We start from the raw sequence: 6,870 nt of genomic DNA, 5'->3' as shown, positions 1-6,870 counted from the left end.
ATCATTATTAATTTAGCATTGACCAATATAAATTAACTTCATATGTAATTTTTTCCAAAACATAATTTTAAACTTAAATAGCATAGACTAAAGTGCCCTACAACACATATGTTTTAAGCAATTTTTATTATACATGCGGCAAACATGGTATACGCATTGAGTTTTGCTTTGACTTGTGTATTAGTTTGACTTTGACCAAAAAAATTGTTGCTTATTCATAGTTCAACATTAGGAATTCAATTTTTGTTATTTTTTATTATTATTTAAATTTATTTATTTGTGAAGTGATTGGTTGAGGTCTTATTATGGGCTCTTTAAATTTTTTTATTTTCCTATTATTTCTATTTTCATGAATTACAATTTTTTCTCCATATTTTCAAATTAAGATAACTTATTAATATATTAAAAATATTGTATCTATATATATATATATATATATAAACAATATTAGTTAATCATATTTCTTAATTTTTGGCGATGACATTCAACAATACAACATTTTATTAACAATACAATATTTTATTAGTTGTTTTATTTTTGTAATGAACTTTTTTTAATTAAAGTATATTTAAATTAAATGAAAATACTAGTTACTATATAACTTTTATTTATTAATACAATTTTTATTTATCTATATATTTTGTTGAGTGAAAATATGAATCATCAAAGAGAATAAACTTCTTCATAGTTTTCTCAAATAATGTGATGATAAAATATAATTTAATGTTAGAAAATTTTATATATGACAAAGAAATGCAAGACATATAATATGAGGAAAAACACAAACACATAAAACCAGAGAGACATAGATATACGTGGTTCACCCAGTTTGGGCTACGTCCACCCCGAACAGTCAGTCCTTCCTTTCTATTATCCAGCAAAATGAAGAGACACAACCTACAGCAGATTTGCTGTAATATCCTCCGTTTTCTCTCACAGTCTCACCTTTTTTGTTTCTCGCTCTGAGAATACGCACATATATCACAGCGTCAATACAATACCCTCATACAAAGAGAGGGGTTGCCTTCTAGGGCAAAAAACCCTAAACTAAACATAAATTCTACTGTCAGATCATTCCCCTAATAAACGGCCTAGAGTGACTAGAAATTACTATACTTTGACAAGGCAATTTTACATCTGCTTCGGGGTTGCTGCCCCCGAAACCCTCATTGGGGGACCACTCCCCCCAGACTCCCCAGTCGGGGGGATGGCCCCCCCCAAACCCCCACAGGGTGGACAAGTCCCCCCTCGCACCCCCCCACGTGGAGGGGTGTACAATCTTCCTGGGGTATACATCCAACTGAAACAAAGACCTCTAAATTACGATGATAATCATGCTTCACACCCAAGATTCAAAAAATCATAGAGGAATTTTGACCTTTTATGACGCAACGGCTGATTACTCTAGTAGCACTCTTTAACGCATTACGCCAGCTGTGCGGCTAGTTCAACTTTAATTTTGATTTGGAGTCCAATTTTATGAGAAAGAAATGTTCAACAGTCTTTGTACTTCAAATGAAATCCCGCAGAATCTGCCGAGCATGTCAATTCATTAAAATAACAAGGAAGCACTCTAGTATAATTTAAGAAAAATATGTCCATACACATATCCTCAACAACTGTCTTTATCAATGGAAGTTGTCTAGCATGGTTGTTTTTTTTTTTTTCTCAGTACGAAAAAAGCAAGATTTATATTATAATAATATGAGAGATTACAAAAAAGACAGTTGTTTCAGTAGAGGTAATTTCCATTACATATACAGAGAATTCATGTTGGTATAACAAGGGTCACATACCACCTATCCCCAGAAAAGAGCAAAATTACAAAGAGTCCTTCTATTGAGAAGAAAAACTATATAAGTGGTTGTGTAAAAATGACCTGAAAACAGGGATAGCTTGGTACAAACCATAGTAAGACACTGGAAAAAAAACCTGTTGAAAAATTAAAAATCACCATTTGCAAAGGAGGGAGATCCCACCTCGCGGAGGACACTGAATTTTGCCCAATGGCTAGGCCGAAAATATCCATCAATGATTTTGCAGAGTGGCCAGGCCCAATGGTTTTTGGTTTCTTCTCACCATGAATGATTTTGATTTAATAATTTAAATTTTCAATCCAATCCAAATTTATTATTGAATTTTGAATATTTGAGTTGATTTCAATTGAGATAAAATTTACAAAATAACATATTTAAATCATAAATTTTTTATCTTACTGAAAATCTGATTAAATTTAAAGTCATTCTTTATTTAAAAAATTTCTATCTTATTGAAAATCAAATGAATTTAACATTATTTTCTATTTAAAAAATAAATTTATTTACTATAAATTTAACTATTTTTTAATATTAAAAAATGAATTTACTCTAAATTAATATCTCATTTATATTTATTTATTTAATATTCAACTACCATTATGGAATAAGTAAAGAAAACATTGGAAATATTAGAGAAGAGAAACGAAAGGAGGCGAAATGCAATAATTGTAGGCATCACTATGAGTATGAGTGTCGGCAGGAAAAAACAAAAAAAAAAACTTTAAAGGGATAGGAATTATTTTACTTTCTTTAAGTTTTCCACAGAGTATAATCCAACCCATGGTTAAGAGACCTCCGAATCAATTATTGTATGCTTTTGGCTTTTCCAAAGACTTTAGGATAGTCATAGTTTATAAAGGATTTCTTATTTTCCTTTTCTTTCGTTGAGAGTGTCATGTTTAGTTCATTTGCAATGGAATATCTTTTAATTCTTGGGTTTCACGAGTATACTTATGAAGAATATGTCATGACCAGGTCGGATTTTTAGTGGATGTGATTGTAATTACATTTATATAATAAAAATTGTAAATCTTAAGAGTATAAAATTTGTAAAATTTGTTTGAACGTTATTTGTAAAATATAAATTTCAAAATAGGGTTTTCATGTTATTAGAAGTCGAGTAATATATAAGGTCGTTATTATTTTATAGTTTATAGGGTATAGAGCAGACGATGATAGAGTTTTTTGTTAAGGCACTTTGTGATGTAAAGGTCACTGGTTCAAAACTTTGTGGGCAAAAATCCATCCATGCTAAGGGTTGGTGTGGCCTAGGCCAGATGCGATCCCCAGGTGATTTTGTGGCTTAGATGCCCCTAGGTTGTGGCTACTCAAGCCACACGTTAAGCATGTCAGTCATCTTAGGACTCACATAACCTAGCAAACAGAAAAATGTAGTTAGCGGATCACTTAAATTGACTTGAATGGATGATTTCAAGTTGAAATTTGTTTTGAGATATGGTTTTAATTTGATTAAGTCTTGTTAGGTTATCAAGCATTATTATGGCTAACAATAGACCCACTCTTCATCTGAATATAATGAGAAAGAGGTATTGTGAGGACCCTGACTTGACAACCATGGTTTGACATACTCACCCTTATGAGAGATAGTATTGGATTTGCGGTTGTGAATGTGAATTACATATGTATTTATCACTACCAACAACCCTCTCATTAGATGTGACAATGGGAGCCATGTTGACAAGAACATTAATGACTTCAAGTGGGGGGGAATGTAAGGACATGAACTTGAGGCATCATTGGTAGTGGAAACTCGGAGTGCATGTGTTATGTGGAATCTACGACTGCAAACAAAAGTATCTTCCCTAGACTTAGTAGGCTGGTCTAGAACGATAGAAAGAAAAGAAGATAAAGTTTTCCATAGAGAAAATGATGAATTGAAAGCAGTTTACTTGGAATCTGTCACAAGTTTTACTCTTCTCTTGACTGGTAAGCTCTAATCGTAGCTCTAATTTATATAATGAGAACCTACACATACAATCAACACAAGCCAAAGATCTACGACATCTATGTGGCATAATCCAATTACTCTATTCAATGGATCAACAAGGCTTTGAAACATATGAATGTAAACATAACATAACACATATAGGAAAAAAATGTATTCTTTATATTAATAGAAAAGGAGAGAGCTTACAACTAAGGATAGTGTTGATCTTGTAGAGATCTCCCCAAGTTGACTTGTCCTTCCTTGTCACAAAGAACACCTCTATGTCACCCTAATGCATGAAGATAATGACTCTCTTAGATTCAAGGAAACAACATGAGGGCATGATCAGTGTCTAAAAGCCAACCCCTATGTTGTGGATGGCAGTAAATATATAGGAGAGGGTGGTAGTTTATGAATTCTTATCCATTTACCAATCTAGGCTTGAGATGTAATTAAGAAGGGAAGATGAGCTCAAGGGATAAGAGGTGAAATATCTAAGGTAGGATCAGATAGGATTCAAACTTCTTATCTAAGGTAAATGGTTAAACAACCTCTAGAAGCTTCTAGAAGAGGAAGCTTCGGGATCCTTTTTAATTTTCCTGAATTTCTAGAATCAACGCACCCCTAGCAAGGGACATCCTGTTGTTGATTAGCGTTGGTGCAGAAGGAAGAAACCTGCTACTGAATGCATGTCCCTAAAGGGGCAAGGTGAGTTGGGCCTTAAAAGCACTGAAATAAAGCAGTCAGACCCATAAACTCAGGCATTTGGAAGAGCCATGCTTAGGGCTTTGTGCAAGGATGATGACAAGGTGTTCACGGATGTGGATTGATCCGGTTTGAAGGTCTATTGATCAGATGCGACAAAATGGCCTATAACAGATTTCCCCCTAAATCGAAAAGTCAAAAATGACAACTAATGACTGAAGTGATTTACCTTGTGACAAGTTTGGATCAAGAACAACTGGTCAAGATCATCATCTGTTACAATACATTTTCATCGTGACATGCAGAGGGAGGCATACCCATGCTAAAAACATAAGCTAACATTACATGTACAATGATCAAGAAGACATCTCCACTGATGACAAAGTGTGGACTCATGATTGGATGATTGTTTTTATGATCATAGCCATCATACTTTGTAATATTATATTAATCCTGAAAGTGCAACCCAGATGGATGGAACTAGATTCAAGATCTTCTATCTCATTCACTCGATCGTCCATTGTACAAGTCTAACCATGTGAATAAATAAGCTGGATTCGAACATGGTAGACACCATCTAATTACCGACCAATGATGTAAGTCGTTAACAGATGTGAGAGAAACCACCGATGATGTTAATGGCTCTCAAGGTACTGCAATACAATCTGTATGGTGTGAATGAATGAGATGAAGTCGAACACCGCACAGGGTATTTCGGTCGAAGGACAGTGATGTAAACATGTCGCTGAGAGCGAGGAAACTTGCCATTAATGTATGCAAGCATCAAGGTACTGAAGGGATTTTCTAAGTCAACTTCCTAGATAATGAGTTGATGTCAACAAGAAGTGACCCATCGTAGGAGGGCCTTGATGTACCCCCCATCAATGACACAAAACAAGTATCATGATTTGAGACAAAATGATGTCGATGTGGAACTGGTTCAGGAACGACAAACATGGAATGAAGGCTTAAGAGTATCATAGAAGATATTGACTAAATGAATCCTCTTAAACATATCAGCAACACTAAATGGAGTTGGCAGCATTGACCCAAAATTGAAAGCGGAGGCTTTGATATGGTGTGATGAACCAAAAGACAATAAGATTTCCCAACCCAACAACCATGAAGATGAAGTGGAAGAGTGTCATGTTCAAGAGCGACTCACTGCCATTAAGAAGTGGAGTACCTTATTTTCCAAATTCCCCCCTTGGGTTGCGCACACCCCCATGTGTTTTTTGATATGTGTTTATCTGCCTCTCGAGGATCCGTTAACTCTGGTAATGCATTCATTTACTAACATTTGTGAGTTTTGGTGTAATGGCAATCATGATTCCAAGAGGATATACAATCAAAACCCACAAGTTATACTTTTTCCAAAAAACTAACACCTCTGAGTTTTGGTGTAGTGGCAAGCATGATTCCAAGAGGATATTCAATCAAAATCCACAAGTTATACTTTTCAAAAAAAAAATAGTTGAAGTGTTTGTAAATAAACAAAGAATGATCAAGAACTTAATTACTTCCGACCCACTTCATGCTTTCGTAAAAGTCAAGCAAGCATATATTAATAATCTAAATTACATATGGCAAGCAGAAACCAACAAATAACTATCTATGATCACTTTTCCAGCAATGAATTCTAACAAAACAAATGAATACATCATTGAATAATGATTGAAGCCTTATCTTATTAGTACAACTCTAGAAGGCATGTAACATGGTTTAGAGTTTTTGAAGAAGGTTCCTTTTAACATCATGGAGTTCAAAAAATTCATTGAGTTATTTTTTGAATCACTGCAATATTGAGATGAATAGGAGTTAAAAACAATTACATCATGGCAAACTTCAAAAGCTTCAATCATTGCCTTAATGTTTCCTGTGGATTCGAAATGGGTGTCAACTCCTATATCAGTTCTTCCTGTAATTTCCTATTAAAAAATGATAATCATAATTTTTCATAATTTAATTTTTTACCGAAAATATGCATGAGTTTAACAACCTACTACAATTTTAAAATAATTGTAAAGCAATTTTGGAAAAAATAAAAATTAATTGGAATTTTATGCCTTTAAATTGGTTACATAAGAGAAGAATACCATTAACAAAATCAGGGATTGTCAGAACTTGGAGCCTTAAAACCAAGAAAAGTAAATTGACTAATTTACCTTAATTTTATTTTTGTTTAAATAATGTATTCCTTTATTATTAGTTCTTTACAATTTATGTCATAATTTATGGATATGGTTGTAATATTCATACATTATTTTTAGATATCTGTGTAGTGTTTTTTTATTATTAAGCTTGGCAGGAAAAATATCCAAAAATAAACTTACTAGGAGTTACTTTTTACTATTATTTATGTTTTTCTCAACACAAATAAAATTGTAAATATGTGTACTT

This window comes from Pinus tabuliformis, chromosome 4_1 (genome assembly GCF_031772625.1).
Source record: "Pinus tabuliformis cultivar Carrire ecotype Pingquan chromosome 4_1, CPIR1, whole genome shotgun sequence".
NCBI lineage: Eukaryota > Viridiplantae > Streptophyta > Pinopsida > Pinales > Pinaceae > Pinus > Pinus tabuliformis.
The sequence above is the reverse complement of the archived record's forward strand: the minus strand, read 5'-3'. Positions refer to the sequence as shown.